The 26315-nt window shown below is 39.0% G+C and overlaps 1 protein-coding gene across 10 annotated transcripts in view; it reads right to left on the reverse strand.

The window, feature by feature from the left end:
* Nucleotides 1-11994, reverse strand: part of CNOT4 (CCR4-NOT transcription complex subunit 4) — a 136094-nt gene extending 124100 nt beyond the window's left edge. For 6 of the 10 annotated variants that reach the window (XM_014839363.3, XM_014839358.3, XM_014839362.3 and 3 more), the window contains exon 1: nucleotides 11501-11994. The gene's annotated coding sequence lies outside the window, so the exon portion shown is untranslated. Of the gene's footprint in view, nucleotides 1-10696; nucleotides 10783-11500 lie in introns of all 10 variants that reach the window. The other 4 variants (XM_070514210.1, XM_070514193.1, XM_044779872.2 and 1 more) reach the window with 2 other exon arrangements.
* Nucleotides 11995-26315: the final 14321 nt, after the last annotated feature.

Consider the following 26315-nt stretch of genomic DNA (forward strand, 5'->3'; position numbering starts at 1 on the left):
TTTCCTTTCCTCAGGTAAATTTGTTTCCCAAGTGATTTCCAGGAAAACTAGGACCAAAATGGACTCAGAAAACTCATGTGAGAAAGAAGAGGAAGTCTTTGAGAAAGTCAACTTCTATGCAGTATTGGTCCATCTCCGAAAATTGGCTCTCCTCCAAAAAAAGTATCACCACCAGCACTTGAACTCATTTCCCCATCCATCCTACTTCAAAGGTAAAATAATTTATTTATTCAGTAAGCATATACTGAGCTCCTACTATGTACCAAGTACTATTCCCAGAACCTGGGATAAGTCAGAGAAAAAACATCCCTACCCTACTAGATGGAGATCTACAACAAACAGGTTATATAATGAATAAGCGGATTACTTGATAGGTTTGAAGATAAGAATTACAGAAAAAAGCAAAACAATGCAAATATTGGGGGAGAGGGGCCTGGATTCCAACTGTAAGTAAATAGTCAGGGTAAGCCTTATTGAAAGGAGATCATTTGAGCAAAGGTCTGAAGGAGTTGAGATAGTAATATGGGTATGTGGAAAATCGTTCTTCAGACAGAGGGAACAGCCAGAGCAAAAGTTCTAAGGTCTTTCCATTTAGTTCTTGCTAATACTTGCCAATAATTTTATTAATTCCTTTTTTGTTCTATTTCTTCTCTTCAAGCCTCCAATCCTACTCTCTACCTCACTTCAGCAGTGGATGAGAATAATAGCTAACAGTTATCAAACGTTTACCACATACCAAGCACTGTTCTAAGTGTTTTAAAAAGATTAAATAATATAATCCTCACCACAGATCTATCAAATAGGCGCTACCATTGCCTCCATGTTATAAGGGAGAATACTGAGGCACAAAAAGATGAAGCAACTTCCCCAAGGTTACAGAGTTAGCAAGTGGCAGAGCCCTGAAGCAGCGTGTGTAATAAGTCTTCTCTACTATGAAACTTAAGAACATTTAGCACAAACTGCCTCAAGTTTTCTCATCTCTAATAGAATCTCTCATAGTACACATTCAATAACTATGAAAGCTGCTATTATAATTTGTCTTCTTGCCATTTTTTACAGTCCTTTTCTAGACTGACTGGTCTTTACCTACAATTTCCACTTAGCACCTTCCTTAACCTCCCCTCAATGTGATTTACATTCCAGTCTACTGAAATTGCTCTAATGTGGTTAGTGATCATCATACCACAAGCCAAAGGGCTTTCTCTATTCTCATTCTCCTTCAATGTTTTACAGGACTATGTCAATTTCTTTTCTCTTCTTGAAATAGAAGCAATACTATCCTGGGTCTTCCTATCCCTATCTGTGACTTCTTTCTTCCGGAAAAATTCTTCCTTTGTTTTCAGAGACAAACTTTTCAATCTTCCTTCTACCTCTCCAACTGTTTCTTTAATACTTTTTTCACTTCTAACCCTTTAAGGCAGGAATCCCAAAAGTTTAATTAGGGTCCTTTGTGCTACTCTGTTATCTCAGTTTTCCATAAGGTTCATTCATCCAATAAGTATTTATTGAACGCCTACTATCTACCAGGCACTGTTTGGGTCACTTTGGATAAATCAGTGAACAGAACAAACCAAAAAAACAATCTTCTGGTCCACATGAAATCAAATAATTCTATGCTACTAAGGACACTCAAAACCATCTTCCCTAACTACTATTTTAAATGCATCACTCTCCTGACTTAAAAAAAAAAAAAAACTTGAAAAGATTGCAATGATTCCCCTCTTATCAACATCTAAATTGCTGCCTTAGTTCAAAACACTCCACAATCACTTTTTATCATACCTATCCAGGTTCATTTTCCATTACTCTCTGATTCAAAAGAATTCCAGGCAGACCAGTCCTTTGATTACTCCCTCAAACACATTACCTGTGCTTCCAGCTGGTGAAATAACTACTACCTAGACATAAAAAAGCATATTGAATAAAAAGATAAATCTTCAAAAATAGATTTTTTTTGATTCTTTCAAATGTATAAAAATAGCAAACACTTATACAGCGCTTACTATGTGCCAAACGCTATTCCAAGCACTTTACATACATTAACTCTGTTATTCCACACAACAATCCGTGTCTCCATCCTACACATAAGGAAGCGGAGGCCCAGACAGGGTAAAATAACTTATGTGAAGTCTGACAAATAGTAAGTGGCAGAGCCCAGATTCACACTAAGGCAGTCTGACTCCATACTATGTTGCACACTCCTAGTAGGAGCAATAAATAAAAACAGGAAGAGTTCAAAGGGCTTGCAAGGAAAACTATAGGCATTGAAAACTATGTTCAACTATGAAAAATCACTTAAATTAGTCCTTTCCCCCAAATACTGAAGAGCAGTATTTCCTTTAATATCATGCCAAGTTTTAAAAATTGTAGAATTTAGTAGTACATAATAAAAAGCACAATCTGTAAACACAAATACATCACATATTATTCAGAGTTCTCCAAAGCTGCTGAAAATAAATGGTAGGCATGACAAGAGAATATATGGTGACAGAGAACTAACAAATGTTCTTTTGTTAGCATGCCTGTATTAAAGTATTTTACTTTCATCAGGATCGAAACAGATTTGCATACAATGCAGGGAGAGTAACTACCTTAAAGAAAAGACTAATAGCTTTACTTTTTGGAAACAAACTCACATTTAGGACAAGGTCCAGTATGACAGAAAAGATTTTAGTAGAAGCAAGAAATTCCAAAAAAGTACCTCTAGGCACCTAACTTATACAAGTACTCTTCAACCTATCACCAACTTTATGGCTGAAGGACCTTTAAAAGGCTTCTAAAGATTCATTTAGTAAATTCACAAAGCTATTTATAACTGATTACATAAAATTGAAAAGGAAAGGCAGAGGTTCTTCCATACAACAATCTTAGAATAATACTAACACACAAGCAGATGGGGAGTATCATACTTATCATTTTCTTCTCTTTCTCGCTTCCCTTTCCTTCTGGCAGAGGAAAGACATAAAAATGGTCAGGTTTTGAGCAAGAGAGATTAAAATGCACAAGGCTAGACAGGGATACTAGTTTCATTTGGAGATGGTTAAAGGTGGTAGCCTTCCCAACTAGTACTGACAGTCTAATTTAGAAAAGAAAACATAAAGTATGTAGCCAAAGGCAGCAAAGGAGCCAGAGCCATTAATACCTTAGGCAAAAATGCACAGTAGCCATTATTAAAATTTGAAGTCTTCCCACTGTATTTTCTGCCTCTTTACAATGCAACTGTCCTCCTGGCTACCCAAGGCACTCACACAAAATCAGCTCCCTCCCAAGAACTGTATGAACGAAAAATACGCAAAGTATTAATAACTTGAGATTAATTCAAGTTATTAAAATCTGGGAGAGATTTTTGGAGCAGGGAGCCATTTTCTCCTCTCCCCACCATCCACTGTGACACTTATAAGTGGCTCCACACTCCAAGGGATTAAATTAAAATTTCTTGGGGAAAAGAATAATCTAGCAGCTACTACTGAAGATATTCTCAAATACTAAGGTTTTCCTATACTTCATATTTGATATTTACTTTCCTCCCACATAGACTAGGTGGCAATGAGACAGATTCATAATCCTTCTCAAGATTCTCCTGCACAAAGGGTATCTCAATTCAATCTTAAGCCCAAAATTAACACTTTAAAGCCCCTGTTAAAACAAACCCTCAAGAAGGAGGCAGTAGTTTTCTATTCTAGTGACCATATTAGATAGTACACATGACCAGAGAAATAAGTAAAAAAACGTCAAAAATAGCTCTGTCACATTACCAGGATTAAGGAGGTCTTAGGATGGAAGGAATGTCAATGAAAAGCAGATATTTCCCAAAAATGTACTACATTGCATCATCATCTTTATCCTTATTAACATTTCCAAAGTACCTAAACAGTCCATGGCATCATGGTAGGTCATACCTTTTATAAAAAGAGGAAAGAAAATGATTGGTGGATTAAGATAACTAAGCTAACATCTGTTGCCAATCTTCCTCTTTTTGTTTTTGGCTTGAGGAAGATTACCCCTGAGCTAACACTTGTGCCAACCAGTCTTCCTCTATTTTGTATGTGGGTCGCTGCCACAGCATGGCTGAGGAACAGTGTAGGTCCACATCTGGGATCCAAACCAGAGAACCCTGGGTGTCAAAGAGAAGCAGTCAAACTTAACCACTATGCCATGGGGCCAGCTGCCTAAGATAAATTTAATTTTGAAGTTGTAAGCACCCTAAGCATGAGATGTTTTCACACTCAACTGTGAGAATCCTTGAGATCCACATGCTAAATACCACAGAGAAAGAATAAATGTGATACTGAAGAAACCGGAAGAGAATAAATCGCAATACAGTATTATTCATCTACTATTTACAAAGCAAGAAATCTACTTTTCCCCCCCACTAATAAGATGAAATGTGAAATTTTCCTTACAAAACAAAGAAAGCATGCTATCCAGATATACACAATAGATGAAAAAAGCTGGCTTAATGAAGACTCACCAAACCAAAGAAAAGAGTAACTTCAGAACTTTTAAAAATTTCCAAATAAAATAAATACGGCTGTTGTTTAACCAGATGTGTTTTTAACAATACTTTTGCAAACCAAAGTGTATCAAAATAAATCAAAGAATAAACTTTCATTTAATAACGTCCCTACATTCTTCTTTGGCCTGCTGACCTAACCTTATCCATTCTTAAGGAAGCTTGGAGATGACAATATTTAGTGCCTTACTTCATCAGAATTTTCAGCCATTCCTTCTGCTCTAATCAGGTTATTATTAAACTTTATAGATATCCATTAATATATATTGGTTATAGGCTGTTCAAATATAAGTTTCCTAATACTCCTGAACTCAGACACACATAAGAAGCAGAGGAGGTATAAATTTCTCTTTTACAAATATGTTCCATCTCTTAGTATCATATAATAAAGATTTTATTTTCCAAATTCTTATTTCCCAGTGAATGAATATCTAAAATTATTTAAAAACACTGGTAGCCATTTTCTACTGAAATTTTTTGACATTATCATCTGAGTAATCCTGCATCACTTCCTTGCCAAAAGAAGGGTTTGGATAACAAATTGCAGTTTACTAACAAAGACAAATAGGGCACACGTCCTCAGTTCTCTATTCTCCAAAACCTTGGTGTCATTTCTGGACATAAGTGACTGAAGAGAAAATGGCACCGATAAGTTGCCAAATCCTATAGAATCTCCACACTAACATCTCTCAGATGGCCTCTTACCTTGGTGTCCTAATCATTAATTTTTCACACTCAACACAACTGTCAATCCCAAAATATGCTGCAAACTACTGAAAGAACAATCTTCCTAAAAAACACTTTTATTATGTCATCCCCTGCCCACCCCCCTCAACCTTTAATGGCTCCTTGCTGCTTAACAGATCAAATTCAACCTGACACTGAATACACCTTTCATAATCTAGCTCTACTCTAGTATACTAATTTCTCTGACACCATTGCCAGAAATTAACACATTATTCCACTAAGATCTGACTTGTTATAACCCTCTCCCATCATGCTGGTCCCCACCAATAAGTGTTTGCTCATGCTTCCATCACCTACCTGAAATGTACAGACGTTCTACATCTGGAGGTGCTCCATCTATGCAGATAGCACATATTCTTTATTCAAGTCCCACTTTCTCCGAGAAGCCCCACTCTATCCTATAGTGTAGCTATCCCTAACTAACATACTGGACTCCAACTATATGTACCACACATTATTTGTATAATGCTTTGGATAGTGCTAGTTATATTATTATGAAAGTATACCCAACAAGATAATAAACTCTTAGAAGAAGCTGGGTCATTTCCTAAGAAGTGGGTCTATAATAAGTACTCAAAGACTATTTGACAAGCTGATTGAATAATCCTGATAAAAAGTCAAGATAGTTTACGTCAAAAGAGTTCTAGTACAAATGAAATAATGTGTTGACTAGGATTTGCTTCAAAATAATGCAGATCAAAGAGTAGAGGGACGAGGGGTAAAGTAAGTGGGGGTATTGATGAACCTAGATTAGCTATGAGTTGATAATCTTTGAAATGACAGCTATACAGAGGTTCGTGTCTACTTTTATACTTAAAATTTTTCACATTAATAAGTTTATTTTTTTAAAGTACTAATAATGTCTTTACTTCATCTCAAATGACAAAACCAAAATACATCACATTTTCTTTACCCAACAAGTACCTAGGTCCCCATTTAGAGTAAGAACAAAGTTTCTGGAAAAACCTAATTTGACAGAGAACTTGCATGATCCTAATTCTCACCTAAGAATTAGTAAAAATTAGAGGGAAAACATCTAATTAAAATGGAGGGGATCTCCATCAAAAGAAAATTTAACCTTACCACCAAAAACAATACTGTTTATATTTCAAATTTTCATTCAATTACAGCATTTACAAAAGGGTTCACCCAAACAACTGCTGAAAATCAAAAACATCAGAAAAAAATCATAAGCAAAATGTGAAAGATAGAATATAAGGAAAAAAAGAAAGGTTGCTACAATCAATGTTCAATAACCCAAATCAGCCAATGTTATTTCAGGAAATTCACAATCTGTAGACACCTATTGTCCTTAACAGGGAGTGAATTAGTAGGTTCTTAAATAATTAGAAAAATCAGCACTTCCTCTTTATTCCAAAGACTGAAAAACATGCTTAAGAAATTTCAGATATTTGGCTTAATGACAATGTATCTGTTTGTTGCTGCTAAGAAATGCTCCACCCTTTTGCTATTTCGGTCTATAGCTACTTTTCAAAATTCAATCACTACCTTCCCTACAACATCATTCACTAATTCCTTCCAAAAGCAGTAATACAACGCCTATTATCTTTAAACGTTGGCATTTTATTCTCCTAATTACACTGCATTTTTGCCTTAACTTTTTTTTTCAAACTGGTTTTAGGCATATATACAAACCAATCTGATTATTTTGATTTCCCCTTCTCCATATTTGCTCTAAATAATCAAGAGGCAAGATTTTAGTTAACATAACTTAAAAAAGTATTTGATTTTGAACAGATATCTGACATACACAAAGAGCAAGGTTTATCCTCATAGCTATACATCACCTGCCCATCACCCAATGTAATTAGAGTTTAAAACAGGACAACTCTCTCGTATAAACAGAGTTTAGCAGGAATGAAATCATCCTCACAAATTCCTTAGGAGAAAAATAAACTCATATTCAAATTGCCTTGTACTTGTACTATCTTTAAAGCTAAGATTTCCCAGCAAGTATAAGTAATCATCTTCTTTTTAGTAGCATGTAATTTCTCTCTTCTGGTAAAAGAAAAACTCTGCTATGGGAAAGCCATCTAAGGGGCCAAAAGAGTGTTAAGTTTTCTCTTCTATAAACTACTTTCTGATTGAAAGGATGATACTATTCTTTGAAAAAAAAAAAAAAGGATGAAAAATAAAAGGATGCTACTATGAAAAAGAAATGCGACAAAACCCACTGGACTACTACCCTTAAAGAGTTGACACTGGGGCTGGCCCCGCGGCCGAGTGGTTAAGTTCCCGCACTCCACTGCACGCGGCCCAGTGTTTCGTTGGTTCGTATCCTGGGCGTGGACATGGCACTGCTCATCAAATCACGCTGAGGCAGCGTCCCACATGCCACAACTAGAAGGACCCACAACAAAGAATATACAACTATGTACTGGGGGGCTTTGGGGAGAAAAAGGAAAAAAAATTTTTTAAAAATCTTTAAAAAAAAAAAAGTTGACATTTACCACCCAATGTTTTCTAATACCGAAGGCCACATAATAATGAGATTAAAAACAATTCTGAAAAAAGTGCGTTCAGAAAACCACTAAATATGTGATTTAAAAGTCCCACTTATCTTCTTTCCTTGCATTACTAAATAATTGAGAAAATGATGCCATCTTTAAAATTTGTTCTCTCAACTTATGAGAAAAAAACACATACTACTATCTCTAAAACATCAGATATTGACACATTTTGTATAAGAATAGGCAGATTTGCAGAATTTGCAGATTATTCCTAGTATCTCTGAGGTAACATAAAATTTTACAACTCTCAGAATGTGTTAACAAGTTTTCTCCAAAACATGCTATTCCAGTGGGATGAAAACCATTTACAAGTTCCACTTAGATTAAGAAATCCTCTGAGAAAAGTATGTAGTACGTTCTAGTTATACTATTTCTAGAACACCAAAAATCTCTATAACCTATTTCCCTACTGTTTTTCTTTGGAACCAACCTCCTTCACAAAAAGTCAAGACAGTACTACACTTAATGACAGAAAGCTAACTGAATTGTCAGCAGAGGTTGACGTTTTCACAAATCAAAACTTTCTATTTCACTTGAATTGTCTACAAAAATAACAACAGTGAGTTGAAATAGATTAACAGATTCAATCAAGTATTACTTGCAGGAACCAAAAAAAAAAAACCATTAAAATAAAGAATGTAGCTTCACCTTAAAACCAGGAGTAGGGAAGGAGAGAAAGAGAAGACTTCTAAAATCATATTGCTTAAATTGAGAAGATATTTTTTCAGACACGTAAAATCATTTTTAAAATAAAACTCCCCTAAGGAGTTCATCCTTAAGGAAGGCCTTCTTTCTTGTACAAAGTAATGAGTTGCAAGTTATCACCAGTGCTTCCATTTAGAGTGCAGTTGAAAGGCATTACAAAATAATTTTCCTACATTTTGCCATTTGATATAATTCTCTCATCCTAACAAAATTAAAAATTTGTCTATGGAACTTTATGAAAACAAATTTTATAATAAATCAACTTTAAGTAATTCATATTCAAAAACTTTCCTATAGAAATAATCTATTCATCTGAAGAATTCAATTATTGAAACTGGTAGAAAGTAGTCCAAACTATGAAACAAAACAAAACAAAACAAAAAAAAAAACCAGGAAATTAGGAAGCTGCAATGTTTATAATGTTACATTTAAAACTTAAACCATACAAAAATATTCCGAAATCTCAGCTCCCTATTTCCTATCAAAACATCAGAGAACTTCAGATATTTTCTTGAGATGTGCTAAAGATCCCAAGATAAATTCATTTTGATTTCAGAGTGCTGAAACTAAGAATTTGATGATTGCAGGAAAAAATATGGCATGGAGAAAATTACTAGAGAATATATTTATTGAGTCAAAATATCTTTACAAAAGAAAAGGTATATTAAAGTCATTTACTCTCTTCTGTCAGACAAACAGTCCTCTCCTAGAACACACGGCTTACAATCCAGCCAAGTATGACTGCCAAAGTTTCTAAACCTGTCTGTTAGGCTTGTTCAAAGTGGAAAGCTTCTATACTGGCATTATTACAAATAAAATGAAATATATTTTTTACTTAGAGTTGAAGATCAGTTGGATCAGTTGCATTAAATATATTCCTACTGACAAACTAAGAACAATATTTTTTTTTAAATCTCAACTTATAACTTAGGACAAGGTTTGCTATATAAATTGCTTCCAATTCTCAGAAGAGTAGAGATTTATTTAGTTTCCCCAAATTGAGACTTAAGCTGCTAAAAGGAAAAAAGTTTCCAAACAGCTTTCCTAACCTCGGTTTATATTTGATAAAACAGACCATTTATCACAACTAAGTAACTGTTAGGCCAAATGAAGATTCCTCAAGTATTACAGGTAAAATGTATAAAAATCACAACAGTACTGTAATGTGCAAAAGTGATTAAAAGGGATTTGTACTTACACTTGAGATATTATTACTTTTGCAAATAAGAGGAATATTGCTGCATAAGAGGGCTACGATGACTTTTAACATTTTTACATGTATCTTAAGAAGACAATGTCTTATTTATGTTTAAACTTGAGATGTATGTATCTGATCAATGTTATCCTGTTTGCTATTGTGGTAATTATTTCACAATGGTCTGATTATAGCAAAGGCTCTTTCTTCCCATTATGCCATTAGTCAGTACATTTCAATTTAGCTTTCGCCAAAACACAGACATAATAAGCCACCTCTTGCTTCTAGTTTTCTGCTTTTTAATGTAGATAATAATGACAGTGAGTGACACCAAATGCATGTATGTACACAGCTTTGCCATTTCTTTTCCCAGCCTCCTTCCTCTCTGTGGAAAAAAGGAAAAATTTAATTTTGGGGAAAAAAATCGATTTTTCTTTTGCTTACATATCTAATGGGTTTTCAAGAGAAGACAATTTACTCAGATACCTACCATGCTAGAAATGGTAAAGACAGAATTTCCCAAATCCAAAAATACTAAGTCTGATACTAGCTAGAGAGGAAATTTCCACTCAAACCATAAATAAAATATGTCATCAATTACGCTGAACATCAATACAGCTCACTTAGTCAATAACCAATTCTCAATATGGAAGGGATCTGTAACCCACACACAACCTGCAGATAATCAAAACACCACTTATATTTGCTTGTGGAGTTCACAGATGAATCTGGTGGTGTGCCAGATTTACCTTATTTTGAAACGCCTAGGCTAATGTTTGTTGGTATAATCAGAGCCCACATTAAGTGTCCTGGGGAGAGGCAATTCAGAAGAACGCTTAGTAGCATGGAGAAACCGGTCCAAAATGAGAAGAGGAAAAAAAAAAACACCACGTCCCAAAAGAGCGAATAATCCACAAATAGATCACTGAACGCAAAACGAAAACGCTCCTCTCTTGAGTAGTCTGAACAAACGATCTTCACTCAGAACGTTTAAGAGTATCCTACCTCACTTCATTCACTCCCCAACTTCCTTGACTTTTCAGGGGCCAACACAGGGCATCCTTTTTTCTGGAACTGTATGTTTAAAGAATCTGTATAGGAAACAGGGAAGGAACGGACAATTCCCAAAAAGCTGTGAAATAGGTGGGTTCGCATGAGCAGCACATAATCTGGCTACTTCAGGGGCAGCTTCAAAATGACAGATGTAGTTAAAGGAAAGCCTGCAAATCGGAAGCAGCTCGAGGGCGGCGGACAGAATAGGGGCTGGTTGCAAGCCCACGAGGGGGGCAAAAGCTAAGTGCAGAGTGGCAGCAGTGGAGCCAAACACAGGCAGCAGGACGAGTGGGCAATGAGCAGGGGGATTAACGAGCAGCAGCAACACGGGTCCGAGGGGAAGTGATGGCTTTGGTCTTGGGAGACCTGGCCACTAGGAAAGGACGTCAGAGAGGGAAAGGGGGCTGGGAAAACAAAAAGGACTGAGACCTAAGATTCCTGCCCCTACAAAACGGAGGAGGGAGAGCTAAAGACAAGACGCCGCCTCGCCTCCCAATTGAAATTTCCGAAGGAGTCGGGCTGGCCGCCGCGCCGCCGCCTGCTCCGCTCCCTTTTCCTGGTGCTAACTGCTGTGGCGTAGAGGGGAGAGGGAGTTGGAGGAGGAGGAGGAGGAAGACCGAGGAGGAGGAGGGTGAAGATGAGGCGGGGGGTGGGGAAAAAGGGGGGTGCGGCCTGCACAGTCCCCGCGAAGCCTCCGCTCTCTCGTAGCCGGTCAGCCCCGGGTTTCCCCTTAAGCCCAGCCCCGCATAGACTCACCCGCCTGCCTTGCCTCGCTTTTCCCTTAGTCGACTCCAGGCGCTGCCGCGTCCTCACAAGAGACCACTGAACGAGCGTCGGGGAAAAAAACTCTTCAGAACCGGGCCTGATTGCTTCAGCGAGTCCGACCTTTACGGCTGAGAGAGAGAGACTCTCAGCTTTCGGTGGGTTCCACAGCCAGACGGGCCACCATCTTACATTAGGGTAAGACTCCTCCGGCCTCCCGTGCGCAGGCGCACGCCGATCAGGCCGGGAGGGGCGGGGGAGGGGCGAGAGGAGTGGCGGGGGTGGGCCGCTCCCGCTGCACCCTGGGAGTTGTAGTCCTCGGAGGATAACTGCCCAGCTGCAAGCCGGGAGTCAAAGTTCTCGCTCCGAGGGCTGACGGGCTCGCCCTCCTCACGTGGCTGCTAGACTACTGCCTTTCTTCATGTTTTGCTTCCTTCTCTACCCGCGTGTGCTGCTCCGCTGTCATTTGGTCGGCAGTCTTCGTTAGTGGTTCCGTTTCTCGGTGTTTGCTCAAATATGGCACACCAAAACCCGGGACGAGCTTAACCAATTTGAGGGGAGCTGAGAACGGCTCTTCTCTGTCCCGCCCATCATAGGTATTACAGGAGGCGGGTGAAGGCAGATTAGGGCTAGGAGGAGCGCGGGATTTGATCTAGCATGAGAATTTGATACTGAATTGACGTGTGTTTGCGGAAAGAGCGTTAACTCGTTTGCTGTGTTTGCGCATTTTGGAGCCACCACCCTTGATCCCATCCTCACTGTTAATCTCCGGTGAAGAAATACTTTAAATTGTCCTGCACGTACAAGAGAAAGTGGAAGATCCATGCAGTTACAAAAAAGTGTTTCTGATGGTATAAACTTAACATTCTGCGGACTTCCGTGCAAATTATTGTTAGTCCGTTTTCCAACTGCAGAGCTCTACGCACGAAGTTCACAAACTCCTCAATATATCTCAAAGACTATAAGAATGCACCCGCAATCCCTGCAAGCTCCGAGGAATCCTCAATCACAAAAATCAATTTCCTGGTCCCTCCAGCTTGCCTCCTAGAATTCTGGTGGAAGTGGCGCTCAAAGCAGTCATTTTTGCTTATTGCGTGTATTCTTCCCCTATTCATACAACAAATACTCATTGAGCTCCTCCTGTGTGCCCGGCACTGTTGTATACATGGGAAGACGACGGTGAGCAAAACAGACAAAAATCTCTGCTCCTATTCTAGGAATTCCTGTATCTACTCTAGTGTCGGGGGGCGCGGGGGCAGAGAAGAAATAGGAGGCAATTTTTAAAATATATGATTAAAATGTATAGTATACCTTAACTGAGGAAGAAAATTGAAACAGGGAAAGGGAATAGGAAAAGAGGTTGCAATTTTAAATCTGTGAATATAATCTCTTAGTGAGAAGCCTTCATTTTATTCTTTTTTTAATGTATTAGTTCTTTGTGTTTCAGTTTCTTCATTGTCAAGCCTAGAGACAAAAATTATTTGGTGAAAACAAAATATGCAATAAACTCACAATTTACCATAAATTTGGAATTATATAATCATGAAATTAATATCTAGCAAGGAAACTTGGGAACTCATTTGGATTTACTTTTAGGTAACTGTCTAAACATTTGGTATAGAAGACATATTTTTTAAATGTGTTTTTTTATATTACCAATTTTATAATGGAATATAAACAAGGTAACGAACAAAATTAAAAAAATGCATTCCATTATTAAAGATTAGAACCATCACATTAAGAACTAGAAGAGATCATCATCATCTAATCCAATGGTTCACACCATTATTCTACCCAACACACCTTTTTCTAATAAGTATTTTCATAATGTCTCTTTATTAGCCTAAAATGAAATTCATGGGTAATATAACCTACCTACATACGTGATTTGTTTTAAATCAAAATAATGCCCTATATATAATATAAAAAATACCAAGAAAGTAATTTATAATACAATGATTTGTATTTCAGTATTTAAATGCTTAGGCTTGACTATTCTAGAAAATATAATCGTCGTCATTTGCTTGCACCTATAAATAAGATCCCCATGAATGTGAAAGCTACAAATATCAACTGACGCAGGTATGGTATTGTGGCCACTTCTGGTGGACAACACTAATCTGTCCTTAGTGTCTACTGTAGATGCATTCCTAAAACATTCACTGTTAGAATTATGTAAAACTAAAAAACAGGTTTGTGTTCATGTGTAAAATAGGTCATGTTTTAGGTACAGATCATTATATATAGATTTTTCACCTACACTTGGGCATTTAAAAGTCATGGGGGGGGGAGGCTGGCCCCGTGGCCGAGTGGTTAAGTTCACGCACTCCACTGCAGGTGGCCCAGTGTTTCGTTGGTTCGTATCCTGGGTGCAGACATGGCACTGCTCATCAAACCACGCTGAGGCAGCGTCCCACATGCCACAACTAGAAGGACCCACAACAAAGAATATACAACTATGTACTGGAGGGCTTTGGGGAGAAAAAAAAAAAAAAGGAAAAAAATAAAATAAAAAATAAAAAAGTCATGAGGGGACCTGGCGGCACAGTGGTTAAGTTCACACGTTCCACTTTGGCAGTCCAGGGTTCCCCAGGTCAGATCCCAGGTGCGGACCTTTGCACCGCTTGTCGAGCCATGCTGTGGCAGGCATCCCACATATAAAATGGAGGAAGATGGGCACATATGTTAGCTCAGGGCCAGACTTCCTCAGCGAAAAGAGGAGGATTGGCAGCAGATGTTAGCTCAAGGCTAATCTTCCTCAAAAAAAAAACAAAAAAAGTCATGAGGGGCACAAAATAATTTTCCATGTGAGGAAGGTCCCACCTTTTTGCAGAAAGTCTACCTTACCTGGCTCCTGCTCTCTAAAGGCCAGTAGTACCTCCCAGAGTATCCAACACTAGGGGGCAATACCACACCTACTGAGAGTCATTCATTGATGGAGACTAAAAGCAAAGTGACATTTCCTAGGTCACCAACTAACTAGCGACAGTCACTACCCTTTCAGGCCAATGATCCTTTTACTATACTATATTACCAATTTTTCATATATATATATATATATGTATGTATATGTGTGTATGTATAATTTCGTATAGACTTATCCATATAACACTTAATTCTCATATCATTTTAAAAGTTAATTAACATTAAATCTATTACCTAGCTGCATAATGATTCCTCAGTGTGGGACATATCATCTATTCACTTAATAAATGTTTTTTACCTTTAAGCATTGTGCTAGGTGCTGGTGGTACAGCAAAATACTGTCTCTGTCTCATAGAGCATGGTGCCTAGGGGAGCAGGCAGAGGTGAAATAATGAGACATATAAATAAATGCAAGTATATAAATATAATTTCTTGTATATGTCTGGGATGAGTACTATGAAGGTGTTTACAACATGTTATGAGAACATTTAAGAAGGGAAACTAGTTTAGATTGGTGGGGAAGAAGAGGATAGTCAAGGAAGATCTTTACAAGGTAGGAGTAGAAAATATGCAGGGACCATACGGTGAAAAAACCCTGCCAGAAGGCTGGGGTGGGCTATGGTAAAGCAAGAGGAAGAATGGTGTAAGGTGAGTTTAAAGAGAAGCCAGGACCAGATCGTTGCAGAGCCTTTCACGCCACAGTAGGAAATGTTGATCTTTTTTTGGTGTGAGGAAGATGGTCCCTGAGCTAACATCTGTGCCATTCTTCCTCTACTTTGTATATGGGATGCCGCCACAGCAGGGCTTGGTCAGCAGTGTGTAGGTCCATGCCTGGGATCCGAACCTGAGAACCCCAGGCAGCCAAAGTAGAGCACACAAACTTAACCACTATGTCACCAGGTGGGCCCCAGAAATGTTGATCTTATTCTATGGGAAAAGAAAAGCCTTTGAAAGAAAGAGGCATAATCTAATTTACGGTTTTTTTTAAAGATTGGCACCTGAGCTAACAACTGTTGCCAATCTTCTTTTTTTTCCTGCTTTTTTCTCCCCAAATCCCCCTAGTACATAGTTGTATATTTTAGTTGTAGGTCCTTCTAGTTGTGGCATGTGGGAAGCCGCCTCAACATGGCCTAATGAGCGCTGCCATGTCCACACCAAGGATCCGAACCCTGGGCCGCTGAATCTGAGCAAACAAACTTAACCACTCGGACACGGGACTGGCCCCCTAATTTACATTTTTAAGAAACCATGCTACTGAATATCCCTCACTGGGGAAGTTATTTAATTTTTGTACTTCCATTCTCTGGAAAATTACTTGGCTATAAAAAAAGAGAAAGAGCAAGAACTATATATTGACCTGAAAGAATGTCCATGATATATTACGAGGTAAAGAATAAATAAGTAAACTACAACATGATATATTGTGTATAATGTAATCCATTATTTAGAAATAAAAAAGAACCAAACAAAAAATATTTGAATACATTTCTGTATAACACTGAAAATAGGGGGCCGGCCCCGTGGCCAAGTGGTTAAGTCTGCGCGCTCCACTGCGGCAGCCCAGTGTTTCGTTGGTTCGAATCCTGGGCGCGGACATGGCACTGCTCATCAAACCACGCTGAGGCAGCGTCCCACATACCACAACTAGAAGGACCGACAACGGAGAATATACAACTATGTACCAGAGTGGGGCTTTGGAGAGAAAAAGGAAAAAATAAAATCTTTAAAAAAAAAAAAAAAGAAGGATGGTAAAGGTAGAAGTGGAGAGGCCGGTTAGGAAGCTATTGCAGAAGTACAGCCTGGAGATAATAAGTGGACTAGACTAGGGCAGGGCTGAGACTAGGGCAGGGCTAGGATTAGGGTGAAGTGAGGGAGGCATTTCCCTTGGCACAAAATTTAAGGAAGCACCAAAAGATGCAGTAATCAAGATAAAAAATATCTTGATATAACATTTTAAAAAGTCAAAATAAATGCGAAAAAAATCCATGATAAACAAAATATTAAAATATAAAATAAAGAGAAGATGTGACCCTGAATTTACACAACCCTGCCTCACTTCCCTCCCCCTAATCCTGGCCCTGGTTCCAATAAAACTTTATTTACCAAAATAGGTAGCTGGCTCACAGGCTGTCATTTGCTGGTTTGCTTTTTTAAAATCATTCATATAAGAGGAAATGCGAATGGCCCATGAATATATACCCTACAACCAAATAGTTCCGCTCCTAGAGGGGGGTGTTTGTATATGTGTATATATGTGTGTGTGTGTGTGTGTGTGTATTTTACACAGGTATGCCAGGAGGCTTAATGGCAGCATTAGTTATAGTAGTAAAAGCACTAGAAACAACCCAAATGTCAATCAATAGTAGAATGGATAAATTGAGTAATTTAGTATGGTGTAATACAGCAGCAGCAAAACAATGAACGATAGCTACACATTTCAATTTCAAAGAATGAATTTCAAAAACAAAATATATGGCAAAGGAAGACAGTCACAGATGGCTATATAACAGTATTATACATTCTATATGAAGTTCAAAAATCAGCAGAACTTTGGGGCCAGCCCTGTGGCCAAGTGGTTAAGTTCATATGCTCCGCTTTTGCAGCCCAGGGTTTCACTGGTTCGGATCCTGGGCGCGGACATGGCACTACTCATCAAGCCATGCTGAGGCAGCATCCCACATAGCACAACCAGAAGGACCTACAACTAAAATATACAACTGTGTACTGGGGGGCTTTGGGGAGAAAGAGAAAATAAAAAGACTGGCAACAGATGTTAACTCAAGGCCAATCTTTAAAAAAAAAATACGCGGAACTAAATAATATTGCCCAGGGATACATAAATAGAGTTAAAATTACAAAGAAAAGCAATGAAATGTTTTATACTAAATTCAGGACATGGTTATCTCTATGGGGGGGCCGGGAAAGGACATGATCTTAGAGGGTTACACAGAGAACTTCTAAGGAACTGATGCTGGTCTGTTTCTTAATCTATCTTGGAGACACACAGGAGTTCATGTTGCTATTATTTTTAAGAGATGCAAATACATTTTGTACTCTCCTTTGTGCTTCACAGTGAAAGCAATTATATTATTCAGGAACAGTCATGAAAAAATTGAATCAGTTGTCAGGTTTCTCCTGCTGAAAGACACTAAGTCTGAATATTTTTGAAGGCTAGTTTTGCCAGTCATTCAAGAAATATATAATGCCTCTCATTCAACTCTTCTTAATCAACTTCTTCACTTATGGAGACAAATGCAGTATATTTTACCACATCAACAGATTAAAATAGAAAATAAGTATGATCATTCTAATAGATGCAGGAAAAGTTTTCAGTAAAAGTCAATGCTCAATGATCAAAATATATACTTTAGAAAACGAGGAATAAAGGGAACTTCCATAATCCACTAAAAACCTACAGTAAATATTATACTTAATAGTGGAATTTTAAAAGCATTTTCTTTAAAACATGACAAGCATGTTCACCGCTATCATAGTCTATTCAGCATGATACTGGAGGGTCCAGCTGATGCAAAAAGACATAAAAAGGAAACAAAAGGGGCTGGCCCAGTTGCATAGTGGTTAAGTTCCCACGCTCGGCTTCAGCGACCTGGAGTTTGCCAGTTCAGATCCTGAGCACAGACCTACACACAACTCATCAAGCCATGCTGTGGTGGCATCCCACATAGAAGAATTAGAAGGGCTTACAAGTAGGATATACAACTATGTACTGTGGCTTTGAGGAGAAAAAAAAGAAGATTGGCAACAGATGTTAGCTGAGGGCCAATCTTCCTCACCAAAAAGAAAAAAAGCATACCTTTAAAAAGGAAACAAGAGGTAAAAGAACTAGAAAGAAAGAGAAAAAACTCTCATTATATACAGATATGATTTTCAGCATGGAAAATTCAAGAGAATGTATGAGCAAACAATGAAAATAAGAGTTCGGCAAAGTTGTTGGATACAATATCAACATAGAAAAATCAATAACATTCCTATATATCAGCAATAAGGATATGAAATAACTCAAAAAACACGCACGCCAAAATAGTAAGATTTGTTAAGTTTGGATAATGGGTTTTTAACGGAGTGATTGGGATTTCTGGCTTTTGGTAACAGCATACAAGATGATTCTGACCAGGGGTCAGTCCAGTGCTGCAGTGGTTAAGTTCACACATTCCACTTTGGCAGCCAGGGGTTCACTGGTTCAGATCCCAGGCACGGACCTACACACACGGCTTACCAAGGCATGCTGTGGCAGGCATCTCACGTACAAAGTAGAGGAAAATAGGCACAGATCTTAGCTCAGGGTCAATCTTCCTCAGCAAAAAGAGGAGGATTGGTGGCAGATTTTAGCTCAGGGCTAATCTTCCTCCAAAAAAAAAAGATAATTCTGACCAACCTTTCCCCTTATTGTGCAAAGGGGGCAGAGGCACACACACCACTAGTGCTGCATAGTGTAAATGCAAAATAAGACTTAGTGGGGAAAACATACTGGAGATTCAGCAAGGCATCGTTCCTCATTATCCCCCAAAGACACATGCTTAAGCCTGGCATAAATAAACTGGGTGTACTCCCCAAAAAGGTGGGGAGGCCTCCAAGGTGATGAACCACACTCTTGTGATGTTGTAGAGAATGGGAAATGGGGAGCATCTAGACAATTATGTAACCATGAGAACCTCTTGGTTGGGGAATGTCCTGTTAGAAAAGAGAAGTTTCTGGAGCTCAGATTCTGATAATAGCCTTGTTTTCTGTTGTGATAACTTAGATCTGCTGAGCCAGCTTCTTCCTAGGCTATTTGTATGATTAGCTCTTGCCACAGAAGTGCTGTGTAACAAACTACCCCCAAAATGCAGTGTCTCAAAAGAATTATCATTTGTTTTCTCTCATGCAACTGCTAGTCAGCTGGGGGGGCAACATATGTAAACCAGGCTCATCTGGGTTGCTCTGCTTCAAGCTGCAAGTCCATCTGGGGTTGGCTCCTCTGTGAGTTAGACTCAGGATTACATTCGTGTCTGTTCATTCTGGGGCCCAGGCTGAAGGGGCAGCAACTTCCTGAGAAAAGTTCTTCTCATGGCAATGACAGAGGTACAGGAGGGCAACCCCAAATATGCAAGCCCGTTTGAAGCCTCTCCTTGCACCTACATTTGGCAACATCTCAGTAGTCAAAGCAACTCACATGGCCAAGTTGAACATCAAAAGAGCTAGGAAGTGAACTCCTCATGGAGGTTAGGTGGAGGGAATATTTGCTGAACAGTATTCTACTCTATCGCAATACTGAAGGAGGGACTGGAATGAATCTCCAGGACCATCCAGATGTGACTCTCTTCACTCTACTTCCTGGCTCCTGGGGGCTTATTAGATATAAGTCTCTTTATCCGTTCACTAAAGACAATAAAAAAGAAGTTGGATAAATACCAGAAACATTTACTATAAACATCAAAGACATAATAATATAGTAGGCCTTGATCTGGGAAAGAGATGAATTGAAGCCATTTATGTCCAAGGGGCATTTGCTCTTGCAAAAAAGTCATCTAAGAGACAAAGCTGCCTTTGGCCAATGGCGAAAGGTAAGTCCTTTGGCTGCCAAGGATAAAGATCCCCTTCCTTGTTAAATATGCTAAAAGATTACTGCTTTTACCCTGGGACCATTTGCTCATCTGGGGGGAACAGTTGAAAAGTGGAGTGGCTTCATGCTCACCTGGGACTAAAGGAACAGGGGTTGGAATTCAACATATCTGAAGGTGGAGACCCTCTCCCTTTGACTGGGACTTTGAAATGCCCAACTTCAGAAAGTAAGGGTAGGTAGGTACTCTCCAGTGGGTCATCTAGGTAATTCAGTCCTGTCCTTGCCTGCTAGCACCATCAGGTACTTGGTAGAGGGAAAAAGAAATTCTCAGGAGGAAGCCTACATTATCCTAGCTTTTAAATTATTCCTCAAAGTAATGTTTAAAATAAAATGTCTAAGAAATAATAAGAGATTATGGAATACACTTCAAGTCAAGACAATGCAGGATTGAACACCAGTTGCCCACCACAGTAAAGTGATCATTAATGTGCTCTTTTTCTCTCTTCCCTGTCTCAATTTCCATACTTCCTCACTTTCTGTATTTCTTGGAATCATCTCCCACATAACTACTTTCATCCAAGTTCTTACCTCTAGGTCTGCTTCTGAAGGGACTCAGACTAATGCAACAGATGTACAATCATATAACCCCCACCACAATTAGGATATAGAACAGTGCCCTAACCCAGTAAGCTTCAGTCAATCTTCTCTCCCTACCCCAACCTCAAGCAACCATTGACCTCCTTTCTATCGCTATGATTTTGCTTTCAACATATTTTCCTATAAAATGGAAACTTGATTTAAAAGTTTTTTGATCTTGTTGATTTTATTGCAGGGAAGTTAAAAAAAAGTTATTGTATATGCTTGAAACTGCTAACTTTGTCTAAGAAGGATCCAAGAGAGCATCTCATTTGTGTCTACTCCTGGGATTCATACAAGTCTGACACCCCTGAGAAACCGAGGGCTAGCTAGCAGAAGTATGCCTGTAGAAGATCCCAATAAATCTCCTGAGAGATGAATCTCCAGGGAAGAACCTGACATACAAGATTGTAACGAAGCCTTAGTCACTGGCGGGCCAGGGGATGATACTGACTCATGTTTGTTACTCAGATTTGTGTCCCAGTTCAGCCCCCTCCATAAACTCGTATCTGAATAATGTGGGCACCCAACTGCAGGTGTATGTACTGGAGAGAGGAGAAGATGTGAGTATGAGTCAACTCTGAAAGAGCCATCTCCCTAAAATCTCTGTGTGACATTGGTATACAAGCATCAGGTCTTTAATACTCGTTCATAAAGCGTGACATCCAAAGCACATTTGCCCAGAATTCAGAGGAGCTTTGGCACCTTGAAGAGTCCAGTATATCTGCCACAATGATGCACAGAGAAGGAGGAGATGGCAACCAGGGCAAGTGACAGCTTGGTGAGCACCAGCAGCTGTGATGGGTGCCTTCACATAGCTTAGCAGGCAGCAGAATCCTGCTGCAAATATCCAGGAAGTAGACACTATAGGCCCAATGATTAGGAATTTGAACTTTTGAGCCAGACAGGTCTGGACTGAAACCCCGTATGTCATTCCATCCCGCCTACATGAGATGCCCTGATGTGCCAACTAATGGTGGATGTCCAATCTTTAATAATTCTTTCATTCATTCAACACTTATTGAGGACCTACAATATAACAGGCACCATTGAGGGTATGGCAGCAAGCAAAGCAAATGAGTTCCTTTCGCTAATGGATGAAGTGCTGGGGCTCAACTTCCTCTGTGCTAGTATCACAAAGAATCACTCAGCCTGTTCATGGTGTCCTACCGTTTCCAACTTACAGATCTTTTGCCACCTTCCACCAGGCTCCCTTTGAATGATTGGGTTTGAAATCTGCAGCCGTGCCCTGGATACCTTTGTCAATTTCCTCTTGACTCCCTGCTCCTCCCCTCTCCTACACCCAGCCAGCTCCCATTTCCTGGGGAGAAGAGCAGTCAGACACTTATCTTCCAACAGACCTGATAACTTCATCAGGAGGAATGAGAGTTATCTAATCCCCAGAGATGAGTGCAGCCCTTCTGTACATTTGCCCTGCTTTTTGCTTCTCTGGCCTAACATGAAGAGACCAAGCTTATAGCCCAGTGTTGGAGGTTATCTCATTTAGGACCCCAGTTCTGAAGATCTCTGTCCCTGTCCTTATTTCTGTCAGAGGCTGGCTCTAGTTGAGGTTGCTTGCTTACTTAATGTTCACTGAATCAGTCAGGGTTCCTGAATACAAAGAACAGCAATGGACCCTGGGTAACATAAGTGGAAAATAAATTTATTAGGAGGATACTGGATGACTCACAGAATTGTCTGGGAAATAGAGAACCAGGCTTAGAAAACAGGCAGGAACCAGGGGGCTGGCAGCTGGAGCAGCCTGGTTAAGAGGACAGACGTTCAGGCATCACATCCCTCACCATTGTTCTGCATGGCTTAATGGCACTGTTGTATCTGTCGCATACTGCCATAGGTAAAATCTAACTCTTCCTCCTTGCATCACTCAACGAGTCCTAGAAAGAGCAGCTAATTGCAGAGTCTAGGTCACATGCCTGGGCTTTAGCTGTCCAGAAACTTAGGCAAAACTCAATGGCATATTGATTGATTGCCCTCTTTGTTGCCCCCACCTTCCCCTGGCTAATACTCCCCCAAGTCGGAAGGATTGAAATGCACAATAATATTTGCAGAGAGGTTTCCATGGGTTTCATGCTGACCCTGTTTGGGCCCATCATTGTATAGCCATCCTTTGGATATTGTTATTATTTCTTTTTGATTCAAGACTTGCCCTTAGTTCCATTGTAACTCACTTGCCCTTGTTCTCCACCTCTCACGTTGCCATGTTTCTCTGCAACGCTATTTAAACCTGTTCATTCTGCTGTGTTTTCATGACTAAGACCCTTCTCCCAGCCTTAATCATTTCAAACTTGTAGTCCTGTGTTCTATACCTTTTCCAGCTTTAAGGCCGTTGTATACTGGAAAGATCTGTGCATATGTAGCTAAAGTTATTTCTCTTCAACCATCTCATTCTGCTATCCAAACACTTCATTTAATTCTTAAACTATCCTACTCATAAAGAGAATAATTCATTCCAAAAAATCCAGTTTTCTTTTGCATATTACAAACCTATATTTGTATTATAGTTCATTATTCTCCTAAATTACTAGAGATTTTAAAAATTTTTTTCCTTTTTTTAAGTTTGGAAATAAGTACCCCCCAAAAGGCTTCAAAGAGCCTTTTTTTTCAGCGTTTACCTAATGTTATTCCCTCTAAAATACTTGTGGTCTGTATGTTTAACTATATTCTTTTCAGTATTGTTTACAATAGCAAAAAATAGGCTCTACGTGCCCAATGATAGTAGACCAGCTAGGGAAATTATAGTATATTCATACAATGGAGTTCTATATGCTCATGTAAAGGAATGATACATGTCTATATATACTGGTGTGGAGCCAAGTTCACCATGTTCTGGTATGCGAAAAAGGCAGGGAACAGACGTATGTGTATGGTATATTATCATTTGTGAAAAAAAATTGTATATGCAAAGAATATCTCCAGAAGGACATACAAGGAACTAGTATGTCCTTCTGTGGAAGTGATCTGTGGCTAGGGGGAAGATGTGGAAGGGAGAGATTCTTTGCACTGCATGCTCAATATGGTACCAAAATAAATTATTTCTATTGGGTGAAAAATCCAGGGACAGAGACAAAAACTATAATAATTTGTGTTCATCTGGGAGACCTTGAAAAACTACTCCGTTTAAAGACTTTTGGTTCAAGGTTCAAATATCTTCTGATTTCTCCTCTGGGATTGATTGCCACAAAAACTTTGAGGAAAACAGGATTTTTGATTTCACTTTATCTCTTTGGAGAGGCTGATCTGCATTTTTGAAGAGACATTCTAGAACATAGGGATTCTATATCTAACTGTATCTTCCTTTCTATGTTACTCAACTCTTCAACAAACATTTATTGACCCCCTTGGGGACACCAGCCCTGGTGCTATGCATTGTGGCCCATATGCTGCAAACAGGTTTTGTACTCTGATGAGAATAAAGTGGGAGAAAATATAAACTTGATCATGATAAATCTTGCTTCATCATTGAGGGCATAGTTCTGTGTGGTTTCCTCATTCCAAGTGCTGGAAATACCAGTAGAGACTTAAGAATAATAAAAAGAAAATCCTTGTATGTTCAGGCACATCTATTTCCAGACTATGTATTTTTTTTCTCCCAATATTCCAGCAGGTTTTTAAGAAGGCAGGATCCTATTTTCATGGCATAAGTTTTTGCAGAACAAATCAATTAAGTAATAAAATGCAGGAAATGTCATAGCAGAAGTTTCTGTTTAAACATTTTAAATATATGTTTAATTTTGTTTGAATATTTTTCACAATTTACTTGGGATCCGAGGGATTTCAGCAAAATAATGACCCATGTTTGGAAATAAAATAATTCTTACAGGGTTTTTTTTCCCATTTGGCGCTCTGCTGACATCTAGCAATGCTATGAGAATCCATTTCTTTAGTTCTTTTCCAAAAATTTAGACAACTATTTCCACCCTGAGACATTCGTGGAGACTAAACAAAAAGCAGAGTAATGGAGACAGAAATATCTGGTACTTCACTCAGCCTAGTTGCAATTGTAATGTTCATCATCATTCCACCGGAGGAGGACAGTGAACAGTAACAAACCCAAGCCATATAGGAAGCCATCAAGAAGCCACTAGGAAAACTAATTGGTCACAGAAGCCTAAGGAACAGCAATCTGGGATTCTATAGTGCATACAGATAGATAGTTCATTCATTCATTCATGTATTCATTCAGCTTAGTACTTAAAAATGTGGACTCTGGAGTTGGACTGCCTGGGTTTTAATCTTTTTTATTTTTTTGAAGAAGATTAGCCCTAAGCTAACACCCACCACTAATCCTCCTCTTTTTGCTGAGGAAGACTGGCCCTGAGCTAACGTCTGTGCCCATCTTCCTCTACTTTATATGTGAGATGCCTGCCACAGCATGGTTTGATAGGTGGTGCATAGGTCCGTGCCAACCCCTGGGTTTTAATCTTGACTCTGTTACTTATCACTAGTGTGTGACCTGTTCAAATAACTCAACTTTTCTGTGCCTCAGTTTCCTTATCTGTAAAATAGTATGTACCTCATAGGGTTGTTTCATATCTGCTCTTTGAACAGTGCCTGGCACATAGTAAACTTTGTAGAAGTACTTGTTAGAGTATTTTGTTAATTAGTTTAACAAGGATGCATTGTGCAGCTACTATGGTCCAGGCATTGAGCTAGGTGCTTGGGATAGAGTGGTGAATGAGAGAGTCACAGCATTTGCCTCCGTAGCTTTGAGATTATGAAGAAAAACTTACAATTAAACAAGTGTTACAGAAAATGTGAGGAGTGTTTTGACAGGGGATGTATAAGGCGTTAGAAGAGCACAGTGTGGAGGGACATCTCTAGCCCGGGTCAAAGGAGTCTGACGATTCCTGGACGGAGCATTGCAGGCACCAGAAGAGGCAGTACAGCAGAGTGGTTAAGTGGCCCTGGGAAGCCCAGTTTTCCGGGTCTATATCTTGGCTCCATCATTTACTGCTTGTGTGACCTTGAGCAACTTACTTAACCTCTCTATACTTCAGATTCCTCCTCTATAAAGTGAGAATCATAATTATACCTGCCTCTTAAAGTTGTAGTGAAGACTAAATGAGTGTACACATCTGAAATACTCAAACTGTACCTGGAATATGGTAAGCACTATATAAGCATCTTAATAATAAGCATTACTTGAATATTAAGTATTATTACATCATGAAAATAGGATAATAATATGATAATGTTGTAGCTGATCTTGTCTAGCTCTCTTCTTTAGCTTTAGCTTCCCTTTTACAAGATAGGTGAAAATTTTAGAGCATTATGTTTTTCCTGCATCTTTAGCCTAAATCAATGGTATAACTAAAAATTTCTTCTCCTCTTCCTCCTCTTTTAATTCGAGCTTTTAGTACAGGTTTAAAGGGGACCTCTTTGAATTTTTTTTGAATGCATGTGAGGACGATTGGCCCTGAGCTAACATCTGTTGCCAATCTTCCTCTTTTTGTTTGAGGAGGATTGTCGCTGAGCTAACATCTGTTGCCAATCTTCCTCTATTTTGTATTTGGGACACTGCCACAGCGTGGCTTGATGAGCAGTGTGTAGGTCCATGCTAGGGATCCGAGCCCACAAATCCTGAGCTGCCAGGGCAGAGCATGTGAACTTAACCACTACACTGCCAGGCCAGCCCCTAAAGGGGACCTCTTTGGAAACATTAAA

This window comes from Equus asinus, chromosome 1 (genome assembly GCF_041296235.1).
Source record: "Equus asinus isolate D_3611 breed Donkey chromosome 1, EquAss-T2T_v2, whole genome shotgun sequence".
Classification (NCBI taxonomy): domain Eukaryota; kingdom Metazoa; phylum Chordata; class Mammalia; order Perissodactyla; family Equidae; genus Equus; species Equus asinus.